The following is a 27303-nucleotide window of genomic DNA, read 5'->3' as shown; positions in this document are numbered from 1 at the left end:
TTTCTGGATTTGTGCGCATTATGTCTTCCCTGGCTTCATTAGTTTGGAGAAAAGCAGCTCGAAGTATGGCGTCTCGGAGTTCGGCCATGCCAGCCTTTGTAACCTCAAGGCCGTTACGAGGGCTGATCATTATCTTTATGTGTTCCCTCGGTAACTGAGGTGGCCGGATTGGCTTGCGAGGCTGTCGCGATAAGTTATCCTGCTTGATTGTTGAGGAGCTGGGTTGAGCGCTCTGATGCTCTTTCAGAGTGCGAGCGCCACGTTGACGGTAGCATACTAGCCGTCCCCGCTCAGGGGTGACCATGTCAGGAGATACGTCCTCACCTTAAACCACGACGGGTTCCATCTTCTCAACGTTGAGGCCTGGGCCTTAGGCGTCGCTGTTAGAACTGGTGCCGCGTGGAAGGCTTGTAGCGAGGGGCCGCTGGTGCCGACGTGGCCGCCGGCGTCGGCGGGGTGCCATTCGATGTTCGACGTTAGGGTTAGCCGAGCCGCTGTACCGTGCAAACTTCGGACGTGCTAGGGTCCAAGGAAATGGTCCAACAGTTCCAAAAGCCGGTCAGGTGGGCATCGGAGTACACCAGCGACGCACCAGTAATAAAATTAATTAGGTTGACGTAGAAATATTTCACTAGAAAAGAGCTATTTGCGGAGCCCATGCGAAGCGCACCTACTCCGTTCAGCCCCCTAGCGGAGAGTCTCTTTGGTATTATCGAATAATTTTTCCCCTGTAATCTCCTCCTTCCCGATCCTGTAGATATCAAAGGATTTCTTCGCATCCATCCTCTTTTCTCAGGTCGTTGTCTCTGATTCTTTCACTTAATTATTTATTGCCTTGGTCGTTTCCCCTGCACTTCCAGGTTTCATATACTGTGTCCTGAGCCTTCTGGTTCTCTCCCTCCACTGTGTGTCCACGCTTTTCATGTAAAGATACTGTAACACTTTGGCCGCCCATCTCTGGTCATTAATATTTTTAAGTCGTTCTTCAAAACATATTTTGCTCTGTGCTTCTCTCACTTCGAAGGAGGAACATCCCATGTCTCCCTGCACTGCTTCTTTTGTTGTTTTACTGTATGCTCCTAATGCCAATCGACCTACCGCCCTCTGGTTTACTTCTAGCACTGATTGAATCTCTGATTTGACATACGCTACTGCGTTTGAAAAGGTGAGTGCTGGTACCATTACCTACTCCCTTCCAGATTCCTCTCACTACTTCATATCTGTTATATCCACACAGTGCTCTGTGCTTCATGATACAGGCGTTCCTTTTGCCTTTCATTCTTAAATTCTCGCGGCTGAGTATGGAAGCGCCACCTGGTAGGGCTGACGGTAGGCAAGGCTGCAGAGCCTAATGCCACACTGGAAGTTGGTTTGACTATCGGCTGTGCTGACTTGATGGCATACGTCACGAAAACACGCAATTTGGTGGGAGAATCAAAATTTTGACCTAATAGGATTAATATCTCAATGAATACGGAATCTTTCTCTGCCGGACAAGCGACGGGGGCACGATAAAATACAAAATCTTCCGAACAATACAAACTTGCATTTTTCTGCATGGCCCCTTCGAAGAGAATAATCTGAGCGCACGGGGCCAACTCTTGTTTAGTTAACTACAAACAAGTACGCTCTGGAGAGCTTAAACGAGAGCTAACATGAAAAAGAAATCATGAAGTTCACAGTGTAATTGTTCTATACTGGAAATATTTCTTAAATACAAGGAACAAAATCTCGAGTTGCTGCGAGGATGTCTACGCTGCGAAAGAATCGCCTCTCGCGGCTAATACAAATTGCTCATTTGCTCCGTTAGTTAATTGCCGGAAACACGCAAATTGAAAATCAGCGGCCAAATTGCAGTCGAATTTTAAAAGGCGCTGCTGCTTGTGGGTAGAATTTATCCTGTCTCTCCAGTTTTGGTTCAAATATTCAAGAATCCGGGTTGTGCGTATGACGGGTTGAATTCGCGCTCTGTTTACACCTCAATGTAAACAGTGAAGTGTAAAGAGTGGCGTGCACAATCACTGCGAAAGCGTGATTTTCGAACAACAGGTCGATAGCCTGTTCCCGCGTCAAGCCTTCAGCTACATATTCTTCACAGACCGCTGAAAGACCACAGAAAAAAAGACCTTCTACTTCAGTAAAATTTCTTATGCTGCAAACATTTTGTCTCAATTATAGTTTATGGATTTGCTCAGGCCTTGTTAATTATTATAAGCAGCTTCGCCTAAGTTATTTCGGACCATCTTACTGGTAGAACGGATACAAAAGAAGTGTTGTAGGTGGTGGAGCTTTCTTTTTTGTTTACGCTTGTTAGAAACTCTACATGCTCTTTGGATAAAATTTACTTGTGCCCAACTTACGAGCGATTTTGGAGAAAATAAAATCTTCCTGCCCAGCATCTTGCAGGTGTGTTTCGGGTGCTTTAGAGAGTCTAAGGTTCGATTCCCACAACGGGAAGAATTTTTTGTCTTTCACTTTACCCACGATTATTATCATCCTCACAGATAGTTGGCTTTCTCGAAGTGCGTTTTTGACGTGACAGACATAGAAGGCTTCGCTGTAAAATCCACGGTTTCGGCAATGACAAATTGGGCGCTTACCTCGTCGAACGCTACACCTTGGCTATGAGGCATGGCCTAGGGGAGGGCTCCGAATCGAATTCACTAGCCTCCCGCAACACTTGTAACTGCGTACTGTCAAGCCGCCTGTCGCAGCTTTTTAGCAAGTTATGTGACCTCTACTACGTGGAACCTCCTGGCTCAACACGCCCCCGACAGGAAAATCGACATTGTGGGGACCCCGGGACACTCCTCACCAACAGGCAATAATGTTACCAGCAGATGACTCTCCAAACTCTCCTCCCAGGCCTCTGAAGAAACACCGAGTCCCGTTCCCCAGCTCACAATTCAAAAAATCACCCACCTTCACGACACTTCAAGACATTTTCCACCTCGTTAGCCGCAGCTTACTAAAACTGGAGTAATACTCCGGAGGTTTCAGAGAAACACCTTTTCTCACCAAACTAAACGGATTTACCCTACCCAATAGTCTGCCCCATCTAAATTCTGCCCTAACCCATGTACCCTCATATACATGATCTTGGGGTGCGTACACAACCCAGCCCCCCCACCTTTACCGACTTCCCTTCCCCTCACTGAGCTGTGGGATAACCGGACGATGAGCGCCGGCTTGGATGCGCAGCAACTCCTGTTGTTCAGTGCTGAGACACCACGGTCGTCCCATGGTCTCCTGGACTGAGGGGCCACTCCCACATCACCAGGCTGATAATAAAGATTTTCCTCATCCCCCTCCTGAGCATCTTTCACGTATACGCGGAAATCTCGACACACGGGTGTTGTCATTTTTCGCCTCCAGCTGAAAAGCACGCGGCCGCGGCTGAACCCGCGTCTCTTTCTCAGCAGCGCACGACGCCTTACGCAGCGAGCCACTGCGAAGCTGATTGCGAACGATCTGAGCATTGTATTTATGATGAAACCCGGCCATTTACGGCATTCAAGCACTGCCATGCGACTTTGTTTTGCCAGCAATTCGGCATAGTCCGGTTTTTCGTCGTTTAGTCGGCTTTCATTTATTGCGTACCACATTGCAGTGAAGGCCCCTTAACTAGAAATGTTTCATGTCGGATGGCGAACGGCGGGATACCGTGGCAGCTGCTCGTGTAAAACTGTCGCCTAAGAAAAGCGCTTGCACGGCTGCCAAACCACCCAGAGCACTCTTGGCGCTCCGTCCTGCTCGTCTTGTGTCCTGCGACCCTTCTTTAATCAAACATGGCAAACATCGGGTACCGCGAGCTGCAATACTGCAGCACTTTCTGTCTTTGCAGTTGAAATACCCATGTGCAGAATTTTACAGTGTCGCTACTAAAACCTCCACCATGGTGTCCTGCGCTGCTCACGGTGCGAATTTCAATGCAGCCAGAACCATGAGCGTGCACGCAACAATTTTTTTCAGCAGCAGAGTATGGAATTTTGCTGATTGTACGACACATTCTTGAAAATCAAATTCCCAATTCCATCATCTATACAGATTCTTTCAGTGTCGTTCGCGCACTATCATCGCACAAGCCCCCCCAAAACCACATAGTTTATCTTGTATTCAACACTATCATGTCTGTGTATGCGCAAAAGCATGAGCTGCTCCTCTGCTGGGTCCTAGGACACGCTGGGATCGCTGGGAACGAGTTGGCAGACGAGAAGGCCGCTGCTGCTGCACTCAGGAGCGCTGTAGACATAACAACCGTACCATATACAGACCTCAAGCCAAGCATAAGACAACACTTCCGTAAAACATGGCAAACACACTGGAGTGCACAGACAGATAACAAGTTCTTCATAATCATCATCATCATCATCATCACCAGCCTGTCTACGCCCACTGCAGGGCAAAGGCCTCTCCCATTATTCTCCAATTACCTCGGTCCTGTGCCAACTGTGACCAATTTGTCCCCGCAAACTTCTTGATCTCATCTGCCCACCTAACTTTCTGCCGCCCCCTGCTACGCTTGCCTTCTCTAGGGATCCTCTCTGGTACCCTTAATGACCAGCGGTTATCTTTCCTGCGCATTACATGCCCTGCCCACGTCCATTTCTTCTTAATTTCCACCAGTGTGCCCTTAACACGCGTTTGTCCCCTGACCCACTCCGCTCTCTTGCTGTCCCTTAACGTTCCACTAATCATTTTCCGCTCGTTCTCGATTTAAGTTGAACTCTCTTAGTGAGCCTCCAAGTTTCGGCCCCGTAGGTGAGTACCGGTAAGATACAGCTGTTATACACTTTCTTCTTCAAGGACAATGGTAGGCTGCTATTCATTATCTGGGAATGTCTGCCGTATGCACTCCACCCCATTCTGATCCTTCTAATTATCTCTGCCTCATGGTTGGGATCCGGGGTCACAACTTGGCCTAAGTAGATATATTTTTTTACCATTTCCACTACTTCGCCCCCTATCCCAAACTGTTGTGCCTGGGGGGTGGGGGGGCTTATAACAAGATACACGTTATAAAAACACGCTGGGGACCATACACCACTGACACACGCCACAGACACACGGAAGTCGCCTTGGCTAGGAAACGGATAGGGCACACCCATACAACACACTCGTATCTTCTCACGGGATCTTCAAGACCCCAGTGCAGCAGATGCGGAGAGGCCCTATCCGTAGTTCACATACTCATTCAATGCAAGGCACTTCACACAACGCGACGCAAACACTTCCCGCAACTATACCGACTACACGTCCCACTACACCCAGCGTTTTTCTTGTCTGACGATCCCATGTTTTATATCAAGAGTGTTTTTAAATATTTAGAAGAATTTAAATTTTTAGACCTCATTTCATACCACGCATGGTCACTCCCTGGCCCTATACACCAGCCATGCTCATTGTCGTTTTCTGATTTTACTTGTGTTTCTTCTGACTTATCTTAGTGTTTACGGCTTTACCTCTCATATATAGCCATTGTTTTGGTGCTCTTTGCCCCAGTTGTCGTTGCACCATTAACATGCAACCACCATCATCATCATAATCATTATCGTGCACAAGCGTTTGTGGAGGGCGAGAGCGCCGAAGGAAAAGACAATTTAATGCGGCGATGCTTCTCGCTTATGGCACATAAAAATCAAAGCAGCTTTCCTAAGAGAAAGATGGTTAATACGCGATGCTGGTTCGATCGTGTCAGAATGAAGCAGTCGGAAAGATGTCGGCTTCATCATGCGAGGAAGCCATGTTCAATTTCCGACCGCGCGAAGAGCTTTATTCGTGAGGTGCTCGATGTGCCTCCGCGTGTCGTCATCATCGTTTCGTGAAACCCATTGTGTAAAGTTGGATTTCCCGCAGAGCGTTGTGTAGCGACATCAAACCGGGCATTCCACCACACAATGAAGACATTCCTTTAAAAGAGAAGGATATGTATAACCTTCTCCCGAATTCTAGCATAAATTCTAGCCAGCTCCCAGCGTTAGGAAAAAAACGTAGATAATGGGAATTCACAGGGTGTACAAAACCTGAAGGCTCGTGTTACACTGTACGTGTTACTTGGGGTACTATTTCGCTTTATTCTGCGCCCTTTACCAGCACTTTACACCGCCTAATCACATCGTGGAGCATTTGTGGGAAGGAGGTTAAACCTTGTTTACGTCGTTGATGTTGCCGCTGATTTTTACCCTTCTGTGCACTTAGTCACATTAATTTATTGTTACGTTTAACGCTCCGACGCAACACAGGCGATGAGGCGCGCCGTAGTGGAGGGCTCCGGATTAATTTTGACCACCTGGGGGCCTTTAGCGTGCACTGAAATCTCCACACGGGCGTTTTTGCTTTTCGCGTCACTTAGTCACATCATCTTTTCCTTTGTTTGTACGCAATCCGTTGACATTCCACGAATTCTAGCAGATGGATGCAACAGAGAGTCGTCCGTCCTTTATGTATAATGCTGAATATACTGTCTCCTTGTCTTTGCTTATTACTTTGCTTGTTAATTAAGCACAACATAATGTTAACGATAACATGATAAATCTCGACTCTCAAGGGGTATTCTAGTGGCTTTATTGCCCCAAACTTGACGTAGGGCTACGAACAGCGACTCCGCGATTTTTGAGTCTGAGCGAAAACGTCTTCCTCCGGTCAGCCGATGATATACACAGGGGACTGTTTAACGATGATGATAAATATGGCTTAGCTCCGATGCAGTCGATAGCGGTGGCTGGCGGTGCGGTGACCGACGGCGGCATTCGTAGTAAGCTGCAGTGGATACTTGCGGCAATATCTAAATCCCCCTGACATAGCACACGATCCCGAACAGCCCCTAGCTCCGATGCAGTTGATAGCGTCGGCTGGCGTTGCGGTGACCGGCTGCGGCGTTGTTAATATGCTGCAGTGGATACTTGCGGCAATATCTATGACCTTCCACGGCCGGGCTGGAGGAGCGGTGGGCGCGCAGCCACTCCTCCAGTCCGCCCGTGGTCCCCCTGACGTCGCACACGATGAAAGACAGCCCCGAGCTCCGATGCAGTTGATAGCGGCGGCTGGCGTTGCGGTGATTGACGGCGGCGTTCCTAGTATGCTGCAGTGGATACTTGCGGCAATATCTGAATACCGCTGACGTTGCACACCATCGAAAACAGCCCCGACGATGCCTCCACCCCCCCCCCCCATACTTGCGTCATCGCAGTCCAGTTCGAAGTAGTAAAATTTTCTTCCATTATACAAAAAGTTGCGCCGGAACGGTAACACAAATAACTTCCTCTTTTTAATTTGCAATGCGCATCTTCGGAAAACTGGCAGGTTTTACATCCTAGGCCCTTTGACGTCGATTTCTGGAAGTTGAATTGTGGGATTACCTCAATGCGCGACGTATCGTTGCCAGAAGCAGATTTTAAATTTACCCTAAGGCACATGCGCTACAGCAGCATGCCTAAATATTTTGCGGGCGTGATGAGTCGACAGCCATGGAAAGATTAATCGAGCTAGTAACGCCAGAAGTTGCATTTTTTGAAGTTTGAAACGACGTTCGTTTCTCGCTTCTCAGCACAGCCATATATTTCATAGAGGACGCGGCTGCGGTTTCAAAGTACAAGGAGTTCAGCTGCAACGCCTCTGGCACCTGAAATTGTATGTGAATGTGCAAATGTTTTTTAGGGGCGAAGCTCCTTAAGGCGTGGGTCTGTCCATCCTCGACGTATGTATGTAGCCACCTCTAGTTTAGTTCTTTGATTGTTTACTAGATGGCGTGGCTACCTCTAGTTTAGTTCTTGGATTGTTTACTAGATGGCGGTACTTGTATATGATGAAAAGATGCGCTTGGATTGTTTACTAGATGGCGTGGCTACCTCTAGTTTAGTCCTTGGATTGTTTACTAGATGGCGGGGAGCGTTGTAATAAAATCCGTTCGCTGTTGGCGCGCGCTCGGAGTCGCCCGATGGATAAGGCTGCAGATGTGCGAGCCCGCGAGGCAGAAGCGCTCCGTGAAGCTGCGCGACGCCGCCGCCAAGATCCTGCGGTACGAGAGCGGGAGGCCGAAGCGTGTCGTCTGGCTGCGCGACGACGCCGCCAAGATCCCAGCGTTCGAGAACGAGAGGCCCAAGCGTCACGGCAACGGCGCGAGGACCCTGCCGTACGCGAAGCGGCACGGCTGCGGCGCGAAGAGGATCTCCAAAACGTCAGAGAACGGGAAGCGGCGAGAAAGCGCGCGTATCGACAGGCAGACCCCGATGCAGTGAGAGCTCGTGAGGCGTCTGCAAAACGCATCAGGCGAGCTCAGCCCCAAGGTGCCGACGCGCGGTTTAAGCGAGACTTTCTAGACGTTACGTTCGGACACAGATGTAGTGGGTGAACTTTCACTGAAGAGTCACGGTTTTACCGATAATTTCCCCTCAGGAGCTTCGCCCACTCATGCATCATTCACCCCGTGGATATGCTGTGAATGTTTTTATTCTTGGAAGGGTAAATTTGACTGCAATGCCAATTTTAAAACGACGTTCTTTCTCCGCTCGGCCATTCCAGGGTGGTGAACGCTGATTTTTTCCGTCAAAGAATTATCGCGCAGAGTATAGGGGCACGGAATGCATTTGATAATCGTGGCCGCTCCTACGCTGTGGACGGGCTAACATCTATAACAAAGCATCTCTCAGAGTGAATAGACTTTACACAGCTGACAAAATTTTGTTCTTTCTTATGCTACTGGTTAGTCAGTCTTCCAAAATATTGCTTCTTAAAATTCGGTTTTCGCACTGCTCAGCGCTCCAGATTTTTTGGGCTCATGCTATTTGTAGGTATAATGCTTGTGTAAAAAAGGTGGTATAAATAAAAAGCAGTGGTGACCGAATCGGTTTCTAGGTTCATAAATTGCACTGCCTGCGATTAGGTACCGGTAAAAATTGGTTGTAATTTTTCTTCAAAATTTCTAGGGCATTAATCACTTTTATTCAGTATATTACGTTTTGTTCCAGCATGCTGCTGAATGAAATCTATCCTGAACATACAATCACTCCCAGCAATTATCCGTTTTTATTACACACTGCGGTTAACATAAATACGGTCCCCGTCAGCGGATATAGGTTTCAAAGAGAAAAGAAAAACGATGGCAATCAAAGCGCAAATGGGCTTGCCCTAAAGAATGGTTTATAAGATAGAGGCTTAAATTTGTAAATTGCTGGTACTGATAGCCATACTTAACGGGTGTAAAACGTTTCCAATTATTATTACTTTTTTTGTAAGAGGTTGTAAATTCAGGATTAATTTTGGTAGATGGAATGTATGCTGTAATGGAAATTAAACATTCAAGCATCTCCACGAAGTGAATCATGACGCGTGGGCGAAGCACTGGGGATCGTTCTCACCGTAAATCACCCGTGGCATTGCCCACTCGTGCTTGTAAATGAGTTACAACGCGTGTGTACAGTATATACAATTCCACTGCAATCCATTATAATCCACTCCAATCCAATCCAATTCATTTTAATCCAATCCAATCCAATGCTCCTGGCGCATGCGCAACACTTTGTACACGGACGCCAAGCCCAGGACAGAGCGGGGTCCTAAGGTGCTTCGCCCCTAAAAAACGTAAGTACTGTGCCGTGCCACTGCCGAAGTTTCCACTTGTGGGTTTTGTGCAAAGTGGAACTTTTCAAGTTGACAGGCCCCTTGCAAGGAGTAATTATATTCTTAGCCGTAAGCATCAAGCGAAGTAATCGCTCTATCGAACTAGCGATACTTTTCCTTTCCAAGTTTTATCTCTAGCCTGGCCTACTTTCGCCAGAAGTCACCCCTCTTCACTACTCTTTCTGTTTTCGCAACAACCCATTGTCCTCGAGTCCCCTGAGCAACGTTTAACGACACCTAAGAAGCGTTTACCGGTGTAGCAAGGCAGCGAGCGCACCCAGAACCAGACGCCCTCAAGAGTCAGGCTAAGACGCCCTTCGGGGATGTAGGTGAACGTCATGGATCCCAGAAGCCATTGTCAAGCAGAGTGCGGGGGGAAACAAAACGACGAAAGAATGTCGGTCAGTTCCACAGGTTCTATGTCTATATCGTGTTCACCTTGCTAACATTCTCGAAGTGTCCTCCCATTTTATTTATTCACTAATTCGTTCTGCCGGCTCGTGTTTTCTTTCTTCCTTTTTTGTACCTGGGCGTCAACGTTCCTTAATAGTGAACGGTTGAGGCCTAGATCGTCGCAAAACCTATACTTAGTGCAATATTCACTGGCGTAACTTTTAGTGGGGTTTTGTAATACATGAGCCACACATAAACACGCCTCCCTTTGTTACAAAATTTATGAAGTTCTCCTCGTTATGAGTAGGTGTACGCCGCGTTACACGCGGCTGTTTTTCGTTCCACTTCTAATGTATTACCTCTGCGCACATAAGTCCATTAGTCGAATTCCTCCTTTTTAGTTCTTTTGCAGCTTAGCTAATCGAATGCAGAGAAAAGTCAATTCAGTCTTCATTCTTTATTAATTTCTGTGTAGTCTTTGGTTGTTTATGATGACCGCCCGGTTATTACTCGAAGTTTGTTGTGCCCCGTTAATGCTCTTGTTGAGCCTGTGAGGTATGATAAATAAATAAAGAAGTTTTTCCAATCTCAGGTTCCCTAGCGGACATCGACGATGAAGGATGGCGCATATCACACGCGTCCCTCACGCGGAGACACGACACGGAGCGACAGACGCATTCAATTATCTTGGGGCTCCGCGTCAGTGCTCCGCCGACAGCGTGGCCGAGCGCGTTTGACTGTGAACACTGCCCTTGGTGTTCGTTTGGCGTCGCCCCGTGGGCTCTCGCTACATAAAAATAAGTCGCGTCCCAACATATTCTCCAGATATGGCGTGATTCTTGTTCCAGACTCATGATTATGAGGCAAAGCTATGTGGGCCTATTGCGTTTTTGTCAGAAATAACTGAAGCAAACGAGAGTGCGGCCATGAACCGTCACTGGATTGGCATTGCCTGAACTTGCTTGGGTCTCCACCGGCTTGGTGACATCATCCAGCGAAACTACGGTCTGTGTTGCGGACGATCTTTTTCCTGTAATTGGCTATTTTTTCTGTCTATATCTTGATCACTAGCGCAGTGTTAAAAGGCATGTCGCTTAGAAAGAGGTATTTCTTTTCAAAGTTTTCGAGCCCTTTTTCTCCTGTCTTTAAAAAAGAAAGTGTAATATTTTATTAATATCAAGTGCAAAGAATCTTCCCATTTGAGAAAATGGGGACTGGAAATATTTCGTGATTAAAGAAGGAAATGATGATTCCTTGAAGATACTACTGCAGCTACGAGTCATGAGATAATGTTTTCGACTTATCCACCTTTGAAAGCATTGAGAAAGCGCTTTTTGCGTCGTACCCCCTTTCGAACTGCTTCGTTCAGCGACGGTCGTTTAAACTGCCGAATGAAAGTGACCTTAATTGACCTTACGTAAAGTTCCCGTAATGGACCTTTCATGGGGAACTTAATTCCTATATGTTTATTCCTGATGGTGTCTATATTCCAATTCCCACTCCTTCGCGCTGTGTATACAAAGACATGAGAATTTTTAATCTCCACTGCTCTACCATGAAGTTATGCCGCTCCCCAGGCGATTTGACAGTTCCATGGCAAACCTGTCCGCCAGCCACTCCGAGCCGTCCTATACGGCGGGTCCAAGTAGAAAACGAAAAAAAAAAACGATTTAGAACAACATAGTCCTACGAGGAATCGCATAGTCACCCCTCATAGCATTAGTCTGTCCGCGAGCAGGTTTAGCGCACGCCCCCTAGGTACTTTACTTGTGAAATTGCTAACACTAAGGAGGGTGAAATGCGAAAGCGCAAATATTGTGGGCTGAAAACACTATAAGGTGGTCGTTGTGGAAGGGCCGCAAAGGGGACTAGAGATTACGAGGACTAGTTGGGATAAACACGCACAGACGGGATGCAGATTAGGCTAGTTCAAATTCATGAAATGCACGTAGCAGCGAGTATAAATAACCCACTAGAAGCGAGTGCCTTACAGAGTCGTTAAAGCACATAGTTAGGCCATCTCGTTTAGGTGGTGTATATGAAAACGCGCGGAAAATAAAACAACAACAATCAAGATGTGTCTGCAAACTTGCGGGCGTTAAATGTGGTTTAGTCCATTAGTTTCGTCATAACATGAAATATTACCCTCAGAACAGCACAAGCATGGAGCTGGTATTGTGAGGCATCCATTACTACCAGGTAATCAAGGCCAAGCACTTTCCGAAGAACTTTCACACATGTCCTCTTCCTAACAGCATATTTTTCCAACAGGGGTGGGTGAGTTCGCGTTACGGGTAATTTCAGAAGTTGAAAATGCTCGCTAAGTCAGATATATTACGGGCCGCTATAAGCGAGGTCATCAGCACTGACTGGCTATAGTTCTAACGCGAAGTCTAAAATGCGTAGCTGGAGTAGGAGAGGAAAATGTTAAAGTCCTAAGTAACCACGTTCTAACGCGTACTAATGGGAGACTGATGTGAACTTGGAATGTTGGAAAACTCAATAGACTGCCCTTACCGGCACACATCAGTGGGGAGTGCGCTTCTGTAATGAGCTCGTGAAGTTCATTTGTAATGTCGCGTGTGGTTTCCGTAGCTTATTACATGCTTTGTCGCGGAAGGTGGTGTGACGACGATGCAGGTTGATGGTTTTTCCGACAGCAATGCCGACAATATTTGCTTTTCACTGCCTGGTGTTGACTCATCGGAAAGGTCAAGAAAAGAAGATCAGAAGACAGATACACTTCAGGAAAAATAAACAAAAAATAACCAGTGGAAGTAATATGAAGCTTTTATGGGATCAAGAGTTAAGACAATGTGAGGCTTCTTACTGATGTGTCAAAATTGGTGTTCACGTTTAGTAGTTTTTATCAGTTCGTTCTTATCGTTAAGGAAAGCAGCAGAACCCGTGTTGGCATGTGGTGGTAACGGTGATGGACCTGATTTACATCACTTTCGGTTGTAGCATGCATGCGCTTATTAGGGATGAATTCATCTAATTTGAGGCGGGATTACGTTCCCGGAATGAAGCATTGAAGTATTTTGTGTGTGTGTGTGTTTGCTCTCAAATACAAGTAAAAACGGATATAGCCTGAAGACCAAACGAAATGCAAACGAAATGCAAACGAAACACGTGGATATTTTTCAGAGGGGTTGGTAAGTGATCTGAATTCTTTCCTCGGAACATCTGTTGTTTGTCAGCATCAAGACGATCATTCTTTTTTATGGACAACAGCCGTAAATACGATGGGTTCACGAAAGCAAAGTTTTAATCTGGCGCAACACGTGATCATTTCTCATGATAGTTACACATTGTTCGGGCATGCAATACGATAAACTATCCAATATAAAATTTAGGAACTGAAATGGTTTGCAACATAAATTTAATTTCGCTTGCACAAACACACACACACACACAAAAAACACCGCGGAATTACTAAGTCAAAGTGAACAAACTGCTACCAACAAAGTTCAAGACTTTCACGTTGGTAAATTCCTAAACTTTTCAGCTGTCTTCAATCATATCCGAACAGCGTAGAAGAAGAGGCCAAGAGCAGAGGAAACACCGGCAGGGTGAGCGCAATTTTACCTTTCTTAGGGCGGACAGGGCAGCACTCGTCCATTGTTTATTTATGGTTCAAACCAACTCGCCCGAATTTCCCTTTTTCTGCGGTAGCTATCTTGGTAAAGTGGCCGCCGTATAATCTGTTCAAACAAGTGGCGACTGCTCATCTAAAAGGTAGAATTCAGTTGAGAACAATTAACTCTACTTAAACCACGAGGCACTGCATACCGCTTCGAGCGTGCATCGGTATCGGAAAATGAAATGATATATAAAACTAGTTTCCAGCGTTTCAAAAGTGTCACCGTTTTTTGTGTCTCTTCCCGCCCGCTAACTCAGCCCCCGCCGGTCCACACACAGAGTGAGCCCCGAATAAGTTCACAGCCCTGCAGCGTGCCGATCAGCTCAGGGGCGACCTGAAGCCGCCCATGGATACAGGACGTCAAAGTCAATTCCACGGAGAAAGGTAACGAGTTACTGCACGCCGATTATTTACAATCTCCAACGCAATCTACGCGCGCTCGAGCGCAGCCTCCCACAGGGGACAGTGCGTGCCTTTGGGCATTGCCCGTCAAGCGTGGTGGACGTGTCGTAATGCTCTGGATTTGTCGCCGTCCTTATCAGACTCCTGCCACCTCTCACATTTCAGTAGTGCGCACAACAGTGGAAAGTTGAGGCGTACGTTGTGACGTTAAATATTTCAGTGATTTTACGATTGCAGGCGCTACTGCAGCGCCGAGCTCTTTTTTAGAAGTGAAGGCTTTTTTGTGGGATCGGTGGCGTTATAATAAAGAAAAATGCATTTTTTGATAGACCGATTGATCCACTGTAAAGGTCTGATAAGAACACTGGACACACGTCGCGTGCGTGAAAACGGGCTTGCATGACGCCAAAACGATTACATAAAGGAGCCATGAAGAGAAAATACAAGTTTGGTTCATTCAAAAGATTGCCTCGTTAGAATCATACTGACACCACTTTCAACGTAAACGTAGCTCAAATAAGCTGTATAATTTGGTAAAAAGGGGAATGCCCATGCGACCCACTAGCTCATTTCCCGCAAAAGAACCTATGATGCCATACCAGACAGTTCTGCTATTGGCGGAGGGCGGCAAAAGCGCACGCAAAATAGGCAGAGCTTATAAGCTTGCCTAACAAGCTGTTTGCGCTTAAATTTAGGGCACATTCTTTTTAAAGACGTAAGGATGGTGGGACAAACAGTGGAAGTTACGAAAGCACACGTAAACATAGAAGTACCAATGCGTACTGCTGTTGGTACTGCGCGGACTATGCTTGGTTTAGCTGCACAAGGCTGCGGGGGTGTGGGGTTGTCTCATACGACACTGGCCGATTGACGCAAGCAACGGTGTCTTACGTGACCATATTTGTCGACCGAGCACTATGTTCCACGAAACGATTGTTTTGTTCCTGAACACAAAGAAGCCAGGTTTAAACACGGTCAGAAACAAACCTAAGGCAGAAAACGGCTTGGCACTGTATCATGGCGCCATCTATGGGCAGTAATAGTAAACAAGGCTTCCAAAACGGCTGCACAGCCCTAGCAGAGCGGTCAGTTCCGGTGATGTCATTGCAGAACACGAAAACGCACGAATTAGCGGGAAAATCAAATTTTTCACTTCAACTACGTAATTTCTCAGTGAATAAATCATCGTTTGCATTCGGACAAGTGCTGGGGGCAATATAAAACACGAAATCTTTCGCATGACACGAGCTTGTATTTTGTCTTCATGGCTTCTTAAAAATTGCGAATAACGAACGGTTCTCGATAAGATAATGCAGGGATCCATAACGAGGAAGGAGTGCCATAGTATACCTTTGTCTCCTAAACTGCGTGTGGATATACAGCACGGAGCAAGATCTCGCTCCGTGGTATACAGTGAGGTTCTTCGTAGATGCGTTTACATAGTGCGGGAAAAATCGCCGCGTGAGTTCGCTATTAGTTTGCGATTTGTGTCTTTGGAAATTTGACCATTTACTGGAGCCACTTTCAGCGAATATTGAACGCAATTTCAGTTTTCGCGCTTCCCTGAACTTTTTTGTTGGAAGGGATGGTAAATTGTTCTCTCTCTCGCTCTCTTTCGACCGGGCGGGAATGGTCACGAAGGTTACATACCGAAGGACACTGGAGTGTGCAAACATGCCAACAAGGCTCGTTTGTAAAGCTGCCTTTGCCCTAATGAGGTGTTGCTTTGCAGCCGAACGTACGCGCTGTAATCACGCCGCTATCACAAATAATTACTCATTAAATGGCGCGAACTGCTTGCGTTGTTTCCGTAGCCTAAGTTGGGCATGGAGTAACTAGAGCCAGACTCTTTTGAGCGCTGAGCAGGGAGTAAAACGATGTGATGGGTGCCTCATTTACGGTTATGTGCTGTGCTGCGGGCGGGCCCTTGGAAGCCACCGGTCGACTCAAGCTGGCAGGGCACCAAGCATACGGGTCAAGTTGTTTCCGTTGCTATTTAGTAAAGTCTCCTCAGCCAGCCAGGAACGCTCAGTTACTTCCTTCGGTCTCATCTTAGGAGATAATATGACTCTTTTCAGTACTGATAATTCTGCAAGATGAGAATTGGCGTGTTGTTCGCTGCGGTTAGGGGCTGGTACAAAATAGCTGTGGCAACGTTCAACTGGGGATAAAATCCTTAGCATCTTTTTCAATGTGCTGGCATGAGTTTTTTAGCTGTCCAGCTGTTATGGTTGATTGAAATGTGAAAAGCGTATCAATATAACGTAGCTTTCCTGCCTCCACTCTACACGAGCTCAAGCTTGTTACGTCCCGAGGTTGTGGAGGTGGCTCGAGCGTGCCTCGAAAGACACCTTCTCGGATAAAAAGCGCCTCCGCGTACTCCAATTTCCAGGAAGATTCATGCCACGTTTACACGTTTATCGGTAGGAACATGCGAGCCGGATTTACGCAGCTAGGAAGCTCGATGCAGTGATGTGTGCTCGGCGATAGTTGAAGAAGTTGCGATGGCTCATCACCAACAAGCAGAAGCGGAACGCCCTTCGCGACTTGGTCAAGGTCATTCAGTAGCTACAGTACTAGCACCCTTCTGTCCACTAATACTGAGGGACCTAGTGGCAAGCGATGGACCCAAGATAGAATATCATGGGTTCAAAATGTGATACGGAAGGCAAAATAAAGCTCACCAAGTGCACGAAGAATTTTACCGGGGCCATTGTTCCCGACGCATTAAAGCCGCACTAGAGCCATGCAAACAAACAAAGAAAAAGCCTAATTCAGCGAAGTAAAGGGAAAGGTCATTCTGCACCCTCTTGCTGATTCTCTTGGTGTTGCTGTTACATTTAGAGACTGGTTCTCATAAACCAGCTTCTGCTTCAGAAGTTCTTTCCTGACAAGAAAGCAAAAATGCTGCGGAATATTCCGTGATGAAACGATTGTCATGCACAAACCGCAGCAATTTTTCTGTACGGAGATTTTAACTTTCCGGAAATTTCATGGCCTTTGCTGACAACTACCCACAGTTCACCGCACAGCGAATCAAAAGAGTTTATAAACTTAATTTTGGACTTCAACCTTAATCAAATGATAACGTCCCCTACCAGAGGAGATAATACACTAGACTTACTGCTAACATCCTGCCCTGATAACGTCCAAAATGTTACTGTTCTTGGAGGCTTGAGCGACCACAATCTTATACATATTTGCCTTTCCCTGCCACTACGTAAAAGATCACCATCAAAAAAGTTCATCTGTGATTACAGGAAAGGAAATTTTGAGGCGTTTAACCGGGAGCTAGAGCATTTCTTTCAAGACTTTAAAAATATATACCTAAACCGCTCTGTCAACGCAAACTGGGAAATTTATAAAAATGTCATGCTAAACTTAAAAAAGAAATACGTACCGAATATTCTGGTCAAGACTGATTCAAACAACCCTTGGTTTAATAAACATTTGAAATCACTCCTAAACCGTAAGAAACGTCTGTACAAACGAGCAAACGCAACTGGTCATTCTGAGGCCTGGCACAGGTACCAGTTATGTTCTAAACAGTACATTCAGGAGTTAGGTAAAGCTAAACAAAAATTCTTCTCTACAGACCTGCTAAATATTCTTCAAACTAACCCCAACAAGTTTTGGCGCATGATTAGCAATAAGCCCGGCTATAATCTAATACAACTTACTGACCAAGGCAACGAGCCAATAAATAACGATAAGTGTGCAGATGCCTTAAATGACTATTTTTGTTCCGTTTTTTCCGCTATTAACGCTGCTATTTCGGTCCCCATTTCAACCACTTGCGCGAGCACGATGTCCGCTATCCACGTTAGCTGTGAAGGCATTTTTAATCTCATCAAAGAACTTAAGTTGTCATCTTCTGCTGGTTGTGATCAAATTAACAGTAAATTATTGAAAAACACTATTGTTTTATCCAGTCAGATACTTTTCTTGATATTTTCGCAGTCCTTAGAATCCAGCATCATTCACGATGATTGGAGGGTTGCGCAGGTTGTGCCGCTTTTTAAATCGGGAAATCGAGCAGACCCCGCTAACTATCGTCCTATTTCGCTCACAAGTGTCCCCTGCAAATTGTTCGAGCATATAATAGCATCTGCCCTCATGAATTACCTGGAAACAACTAACTTCTTCTATCCACATCAACACGGTTTTCGAAAGTCATTTTCCTGCGAAACGCAGTTAGCAGAATTTACATATGACATCTTTTACTACATGGAAGACAACCTCCAAGTGGACGCAGTATTTCTGGATTTTTCAAAGGCGTTTGACCGGGTTCCCCATAATCTTCTCTTGCTTAAGCTTTCTTCTCTTGGAATTCCCATTAATATACTACGCTGGATCGAACACTTTCTACAAGGCCGCATGCAATATACTACCGCTAACAACCAATGCTAATCGCTCACCAATGTAACTTCTGGAGTCCCGCAAGGCGCAAGCCTGTCACCATTGTTGTTCCTCATCTACATAAACGATTTACCTACAACAAAATGATTACCTACAAAACGATTTACCTACAACAAAATTACGATTATTCGCTGATGACTGCGTCATCTATAACCCCATCCGCTGTCCCTCTGACAACCAGTCCTTGCAACACGATCTCAACACAATTTCTACTTGGTGCGATAAATCTCTCATGCCATTAAACCTCGAAAAATGCAAAGTCTTGTCATTCTCCTGAAAACACACTATTGCTCAACACCTTTACACAATTAAATCAGTACCAGTAATCCCGGCCACTACGTATAAATACCTTGGTGTTCATCTGACGTCATCGTTGTCATGGGTGTCCCATATCGAATCCATCTGCTCAGACGCTTCACGCACACTTGGCTACCTCCGTCGCAACCTTAAAACCGCATCCGCCGATGTTAAAAAACTTGCATATCGAACGTTCGTTCGACCAAGGCTAGAATATGCATCATCAATTTGGAACCCCTCGCAATCATATCTTTCTCACGATTTGGAATCGATACAAAACCGTGCCACCCGTTTTATAACATCACAGTACTCCCACACAGTCAGTGTGACGTCACTCAAACAGTTCATCAACCTCCCCACCCTCCCTACACGCCGCGTTATCGCTCGTTTGTGCCTTCTACACACCTTTTATTTCCCGTCCCAATCACGACATGCTTTATTAACGCCCCCACCAAGAGCTTCTGCTTGTCTTAACCATAGTCACCCAATCTCTAGAATCAAGTGCCGTACATTATCAATGAATAGTTCTTTCTTTCCTCACGCAATAGCAATTTGGAATTCCCTACCCAATGACATAGCTTCATGCCCTAACCGAAAATTATTTCGCAAGAAACTTGAAACGGCGAACCTTTCAGCCTTCACGTGATACCCCTGCCGAATCGATTGTGAAAATTCCGTTGTCACGTTTTCTCTTTTTTTTTGTCTCTCTCTCTCTCCCTCTATCTGTCGAGTCATTATGTTTACAATAGTTTCGCTATTCCTAACTGATGTTGCTTTTTATTGTAGTCTTGTTTTTGTTGTTGTTATTTTCGGTGTATGTATTCTTATACCTTGGCGCAAGCCCCCCCTTATGTAATGCCTTCGGGCCTTTAAGGAGCGAATAAATGAAATGAAATGAATTGAGGGGTCATGTGCACCTGCGTTCGTTAGTCAGAGTAATTTGTGGGCTAATTCGCTTGGTTTATACCAGGATAAGCAGAGTGAAGTTCGAGGGAAGGAATAATGGAAACTCAATCTTCCCCATCAATTTGCGGGATTGGGGAAATAGCAAACTGGCTTTGTGGTATGGCCCTGATGGATGTGCCTAATTTGATTGATACCAAGCGCACGCAGGAGTCATACACGTACCACTACCCCATCACGGAGTTTGTGGAGTACCTGTTCGTGAACTTTGACTTCGACAAGGTCCAGCAGAAGCTGAGGGAGTGCGAGGAGGTGCTGTCCAATGACTTCTTCCTGGTCGCCTGCCAGGACGACTTCATCGAGAACGCCCGCTTGTTCATCTTCGAGACCTTCTGACGCATACGCGAGTGTATCACCATCAAGTAAGTGCGTTTAGGAGACAAGCGTTTAAAAAGGCCATGCAGAGTATGGTTCATTCTAAAGACTGCCTCGTTAGAATCATACTGACACCATTCATAACGTAAACTTGGTTAAAATAAGCTATATAATTAGGAAAAAAGGGAATGGACATGCGACCCACTTGCTCATTTCCTGCAACAGAAGCTATGATGTCATACACGCTAGCTCTGCGATTGACTGAGGCCGACAAAAGCGAACGCAAATTAGGCAGAGCTTATAAGCTTGCCGAACGAGCTATTTGCGCTTACATTTAGGGCACATTCTCTTTATAGTAGCAGTAAGAATGGTGGGACAAACAGTGGACGTTACAAAAGCACACGTAAACATAGATGTGCTAATGCGTACTGCTGTTGGTACTGCACGCACTATGCTTCCTTTAGATGCACAGCAGTCCGCCGCTTTGGAATTGTCTCAGACGACCGTGGCCGATTGGTCTAAGGGACCATATTTGTCGAGTGAGCACCATGTTTCACGAAAATATTATTTTCTCCCTGAACAAAAACAAGCCAGGTACAAATACGATCAAAAACAAAGCATGGGCAGAAAAACGGCTCGCTGCGGTATGGTGGCGCCGTCTAGGTTGACTACCGGTAAGCAAGTCTCCGCTTCACACCAAGTTTAGCTTGAAAACCCGTTCTTGTGATGTCATTGCAGGTGTTGTTAAAACACACGATTTGGTGGGAGAATCAAAATTTTAGCTTAAATTGGTTAATTTTGCAGTGAATAAAGCATCGTTTGCTTCCGGGCAAGTGGTGGGGGCAGTATGCAACACGAAATCTTTCGAATAAAACAAACTTGTATTTTGTCTGCATGGCCCCTTTAATTACTAATATCCTTATACTCCTGCTGTGATGCGACACAAGGCAGTTTTGTATAAAGATGTCAGCTGTTGCTTGTATGTATAGCGTGACGTCCGAGCTTTAGTGTGGCTGTTGGCTCACAGCACCGTTGACCCTAAGTTGTCAAAATGCAGAAACAGTGAGTGCAAGGTACTGTCCTTCTGCCCTGCCAGTTATTAACTAATTGTAGCTGTCAAGTCAGAGAGCTGCTTACTGTGTCCAACTACTAGTCTGCATTCCAACTACGTAAACGGTCTGTGCGTTGTCAGCTTGCTGTGGTGGCAAAACAGGTTACGGAAGCGAGGACAGTTGTCGCAAGGAAGCGACTTGGTGTTTTTTTTTTTTTTGCAATTCTAGTGAATTCATTTTCAATTCAGGTAAGGGGGCTTTAAAGTTTTTTTTCTAACCAATTTTAATGAAACTTCATGGGCTTGTTCAGTTCTTTTAGCTGAGTTTAAATATGAAATTCGGTTTTTTGTGAGGTGATTAGTTTCCAAGTTAATTTAAAATCTTGCTTGATTGTTCTTGAGAATAACAGGGAAAAAACTATACAACAAAAAATTACTTGCAAGACATGAATAGATAGATACCAGAAGTTGTGTAGAATGAAATGTGGGACGAAGTTTTTTTGTTTTGCAATCACATACACGTTTACATCAATTCTAACTGCTAGGCTTGATGTAGACCTGCTAACCAGTTAAACATAATGCTAAATAAACCAATACTGAAACACAAAGTGCAAGCAAAATCTGCTTTCCTTATTGGATGGTTTAAAAATTCAGCTTCATAGCAAAAAGAAATGATTTCCCTAGCTGCACTACATGCTGGGATGTAGCTCTCGAGAATTTCCTACCACTGCAGTACCACTCGTGGCAAAAAGTGGGGAATTATGGGAAAATTGTTATTTCTTTCTTGAAATTGGACCTCTATGGCTTTTTTAAGTACCCGGTACTGTTCCACGTAGGGAATTTTCGGAGGAAAAACTCTGCAAATCAAGAGAAAAGTGATGCCTAAACAAATGCTTTTTTGTGCAATTTTTAGGTCCCAAGGACCCATGGGCCCCCTTAAATTTCTCCCCTCTTGCAGTATGCTGGCCGAGAAGCTCAACATGACGCCCGAGGCCGCTAAGAAGTGTATCGTCAACCTGATTCGCAATGCCCACCTCGATGCCAAGATTGACTCGAAGCTGTTGGGTTGCGCAGCGTTCTTTGGCGAGTAACCTGGGCTTTTTGAGGGGATTCAGACCAAATATTTTCCACGTTGTTCTTTGAGGGGTGGGCGGAAGGGCTATTGAGACTTTTTCTGCAGTGAAAGCTCACTGGTGTCATTTATGTGCCTTTCACAATAGTGAGCCTAAAACTAAAATATAAATAGGGAAGAACTTTCAAAACTACGACCACTGGTTGAACAGCAAGTTCATGAAAACATGGCTTAGTGCACAGCTAATCCTGGGCAGGTATAAAGGGAGGTGTAAGCACATACTGAAAATAACAGTGTTTTTAAGTGCAGAGAACTTTAGGGGCTTGCCTTGTTGTCGTAGCTCGCTCGCCGGACCAAAGTAGAGGCCTACGCCATTCTGTCATAGGGGCTGTCATCGCCGCGTAACCCAGAGGCTTCGACAGCCAAGCGGTTTATATAGACATACGCGTTCAAAACCCATGAACTGCTGGTACTTGCCATACATCTCCCCGTTGTTTAGCGCAAAAAAAACTTCAGGTACGTTTGAGGCAAATATACGTAATTGACCGGCAGCGCCCGCATTCATTAAGTTAGGAACGCTCGTTGGGTTGGTTTTCACGATAGTAAGCGAAAAAAAAATGGCAGTGCACCGCTGGCAAATGCGGGAGGATACGCAAGCACAAAAAGAACAGAACGCCCGCTGGCGCAGTTTTAAGCAGGGGGTGCGCAAGCAATGTGAAGGCGGGAAATTTGAATTGCATTGGGTGGTAGCAGCGAGCGAATAACGGCGCTACTGCCCATTCTGGCAAATCACTGCTCTGCACTTCTGACCGCATTCACATTGAGTGGAACAGCTTTAATTTTTTTTGGTTGGATTGATTTCTACCAAAATAAATTGTAACCTGAGTTAAACAAAGGGTGCTGAAGAGGAGCAAACAAAATAACAAAGAAATAAAAATAAAAAGACTGCCTTGCGTGAATGGGGCCAAACAACAGAAACAAAAAGAAAGATATGCGGACATTGTCATTTAAAGCTTTAAAGCTGTGCCAACGGCTGCATTCAGCTGGTTTAAACGGCACAGATCCAATTGTTTGCACCGAGTTAATTGTGCTAAATTTACGAATTGAGCCAGAAAGAAAGGAAAAGAAAAAGCACGGTGTGCTGCCACTCCCTGCATAAGTGGCCCAGACTATGTGACCCAGTTCTGCTGCTGTTTGTAAATTTGCACATTCCACGCATAGAAATATGTTTACTGTGTACATATTCTTGTCCTGTGTGCACCACTGTGCTGCCAATTTGCTGCTACCATGTTGTGATGAATGGAGCCATCTGATTGACAGTGGAAGGGGCTGGGTTGGCTTGAATAAACAGCGTAGCAGATGAAATCGAGGGTTTCACGGAAACCCGTCTGGTCAGGAAAACACATGACAATAAAAACTGGCACCGACCAAGAATGTTTAAAATCCAAAAAAGACGTTTCGGGAGCCGAAACGTCTTTTCTGGATTTTAAGCATTCTTGGTTGGTGCCAGTTTTTATTATCAAGCGTAGCAGATGAGGCTTGCACTGGTGCGAGCGTTCTGTGCAAACGCTTATGCTGTATTCGGGTGGTCACTCTGATACTCTGGCTTGGAGCACGCCGATGCAGACGCTTCCCCCAAACCGAGCAAGAGTCACCGCTCCCAACCGAACGGGCACGCGATCTTGGAGCAGCAAGCGACCGTGGCGCCGCGGCGCAGCCAGCACGGCTGCTGCAAACAGCCGGGCCGGCCAAGGTGTTTCAACAAATGGCGGCCTTCAGAACGAACGTGTCCTTTTTAGATGCGACTGCATCTCATTCACTCGCCTTGTCCCTGCATGCGGCGTCGTCGGCATCCGCCCCTCCCCCATTCTCCTCGCCGCGCCAGCTGCGCTCTCCGCCGCTCACCCCCCTCTCCTCTCCGATAGCGAACACTCTCTCTCGAGGGGCATTGGATTGGATTTGATTGGATTGGCTTGGCTTAGCTTGAATTGGATTGAATTGGATTGGATTTGGAATGGATTGGATTAAAGTGGATTCTGTTGGATTGGGTTGCGTCATAGCCGCGGCAGACGCACTGGCGCCGGCGCGTCCTCTCACCGTTATGCGCGCTATAAAACGCGGTGCCTGCGCCGCTCCGCTCCATCGTTCCAGCGCCGTTCTTCCGCTGTCCAACGCTGCAACGTGAACCCCTTATGCGTCGCATCTACACAGGGGTTCCCGCGAGGGGAGGTGGGAGTTTTTGACATGATGCGTAGATGCCTTCAGTAATATCAGGAGAAGCAAAAACGTCGAAACACGACTACAACAGACCTCTGGCAAGACCTCAGCGAACGCCACCGACTAGGCAGACGGGTATGGGCGAGTATCGGCGGCGGCCGGGGTCACATGACCCGATTGCCTCCAGATTTTGGCGAAGGAAATCCACATTTTTTCTGCGAAGAAAAGCTTGACATCCACCTGAATGCAGCCGTACGGCTGCATTCAGGTGGATGTCAAACTTTCCTTCGCAGAAACTTACTCCACTTTGGGGATTTCCCATAAATCTGGTCGATTGACTTCCACAATGTTGTGCACTTGGTATTCGTGATGGGCCGGTAACATTGTTGTCGTTCCATTACGCGCAGATCTTTACTACTGTGAACAAATGTAGCGCAGCAGAAACACAAGAGACGGATAGAATACACACGGACGAGCGCTCGTCCGTGTGTATTCTATCCGTCTCTTGTGTTTCTGCTGCGCTACATTTGTTCACTATGAATTACCAACTAGCCCAGTCTACAGCAGATCTTGACTACACTTTTTGTGTCTGAAACACAAGTGCAGTCTCTCAGATACTTTCTAGAGTGGGAGTGAGGCACATTTCCCAAATGTAGCTGCTCACAGGAGTAAGTAGCCCTGCTCTTGGTGTTCATGAAACGTTCTCCGTGTCACAGTCTCGTTATCATTTAGCCCTGCGGTGTGTTCGAGTGTCTCCAGAGGAACAACACCTGGTGACGCACCCTTGTCCCTTACCCCGTGTGCAGGGCCACGTGGTGACGGGCACCCAGGCGGTGTCCCCCTACCAGCAGCTGATCGACAAGACCCAGGCACTGCACTTCCGAAGCTCGCAGCAGCAGATCGGCCACCTCGAGCACCGGCTGAGCAGTTCCGACCGGGTGAGCAGAGATTCCTACCGGTGTTGGTTTTCTCATTTCGATCGCTTTGTGGTCACAGCTTAAAAGGGGGGACACTGCTCTTAAACCCGCTCCATTTAATTTTTAAGTAAACTCTGAGAAACTTGCCAGTCTTGCTAGTTTTTTTTCACTCATTTTAAATGTGGCGTTATTTTTAGTGAGTCAATTAGTTCCCGAGATAATTAGAGATAATTAGCCATTTTTGGAGGAACAGTGTTAGCCGTAAAACTGGAATCTTTACATTTTTAATACTATGAACCCTGGTGAGTGCAATAAGAGAATTGGTTTTTTGATGCACCGATGGGAACTAATTTTACAGCTCCTTGAACCTTGGGGGCAGCAGCGGCAAGGAACCATTTTGAATGCCCATTTCAAACACCGAAGTTAAATGAGCTGTAAAATGAGTTTCAAGTGAATCATCAATAAACTGATGCTGTTATTGTAGTCGCCAGGGCTCATGGTATCGAGAAATGTAAAGATTCCAGTTTTGTGACTAACACTGTTTTGTCTATTGTTCCTCCAAAAATGGCAATTATCTCTAGTTATGTTGGTAACTAATTCACTGACTCAAAAAGTAATGGCATATTTGAAATTAGTGAAAAAAAGCAGCAAGTCTGGCAAGTTTCACAGAGTTAACTTAAAAATTAAAAGGAGCGGTTTTAAGAGCTCTGTCCCCCCTTAAAAGGGTCATGAAGACAAGACAGGTATAAACTCTGTTCAGTTAGAAATATAGCTGGCCTTTGGTAACTCACTCAGCTCCAAGGCACTTATTTTAACCGAAAAAAAAGAGAACAATATAGAAAAACTTTCAGATATCACACTGCAGTAACGTAAAAAGGGCCAGTGCTAAAAAAAAATTCAGGGGAGCTTGCACTCACGTGCAAAACTTGAATGGCGAAGCTGTTATGGGTGATCGCTGACGGACACGGAGTTGAGTTTTAGTATCGTTACGGTGTCGTGGTTGAGGTCAGTGACATGCCACTTCAGTGACCTTATGTTGAGCAAGGCCAGAGTGAGCTCGCCGTTTTGGTGGACATTTTTGTACGCCACTCTCCAAGTGCGACTTTCGCCTCTAGCGGATGCTTTGCACGCCGAGCCCTCGGAGCGCGGCCTCCCTCTTCCTCGGCCAGGCCGTGTGGAGTGAATGATCACCTACAGCAGCTTCGACATTCAAGTCGCGGTTCTTGTACGGCACAGAGCGCATGCGCATGAAGACACCAGGGCGAACGAATGAAAGGCGTACGCTATGACGCATCTTCCTCGTTCTGAGCAAGTTTTGCCACGATGTGGCGAACGCTGGAGTGTTTTTGTGGCCAATGTTGGCAAATCTCCATAAGTGTGTATGCGTGGCTTGACGAACGTGCGCTCTAGGTACACGTGCACGAGCGCTCAGCCTTTTCTCGGGGAGTTTTCAGCGCTTTATTGATGAAACTGCCTGACTTTCGCACAAAATAGATGTGTATCTTCTGCTTGAATAACCTCGCTGCCTGAGACAGTACACACTTCTCCACGTTGTGGGAAGAGTTGGAGCTGCTGAGGCCGCAACCTTTCACGTTTGCGAAGAAGCGCCGGACTAGTGCGAGTGCACCAGTCATTTTGGAGGTTGTGGGCAAGGGATCGTTGTTGCTTTCCTCGTTGCACCCGCTTTCATTTGCACTCGGTACATGTTGGCAATGTATTCTTCCAAACTCCCGTGGTCGCAACACCCATCGTCCACACGTAAACTCGCCGACCATTGATCGGACAACCGCATCCGGTATTTCCGGCAGCTCGTGCCACACTTAAGCTACACTGGCGGTGGCTTCGTTGCACTCCTCAGTGTTTTCAAAGACATCACCGGCACTCACAATCCCGCAGATTTGATGCAGTTTTGGGCGGTTTTTGAAAACCTACTTTGAGAAGGTGTTCTCGGGAATCCTGTGCGTCACAGGGATGTCCAACGTTTCGCCAAGTTCGA

General features: G+C 46.2%; 1 pseudogene across 1 annotated transcript in view; it reads left to right on the top strand.

The window, feature by feature from the left end:
- Positions 1 to 27303, top strand: part of LOC144161824 (eukaryotic translation initiation factor 3 subunit E-B-like) — a 770574-nt pseudogene that overhangs the window by 734622 nt on the left and 8649 nt on the right. Inside the window, exons 5-8 of the transcript XR_013320496.1 lie at positions 13520 to 13583; positions 19886 to 20097; positions 22060 to 22162; positions 25197 to 25328. The product of XR_013320496.1 is annotated as a eukaryotic translation initiation factor 3 subunit E-B-like (transcript). The remainder of the gene's footprint in view (positions 1 to 13519; positions 13584 to 19885; positions 20098 to 22059; positions 22163 to 25196; positions 25329 to 27303) is intronic.

The sequence above is a fragment of the Haemaphysalis longicornis genome, unplaced genomic scaffold (assembly GCF_048455015.1).
Source record: "Haemaphysalis longicornis isolate Haplotype H1 unplaced genomic scaffold, Haemaphysalis longicornis Haplotype H1 scaffold_12, whole genome shotgun sequence".
Lineage (NCBI taxonomy): Eukaryota > Metazoa > Arthropoda > Arachnida > Ixodida > Ixodidae > Haemaphysalis > Haemaphysalis longicornis.
Note: the sequence above shows the minus strand (reverse complement) of the source record. Positions and strands in the feature narration are given on the sequence as shown.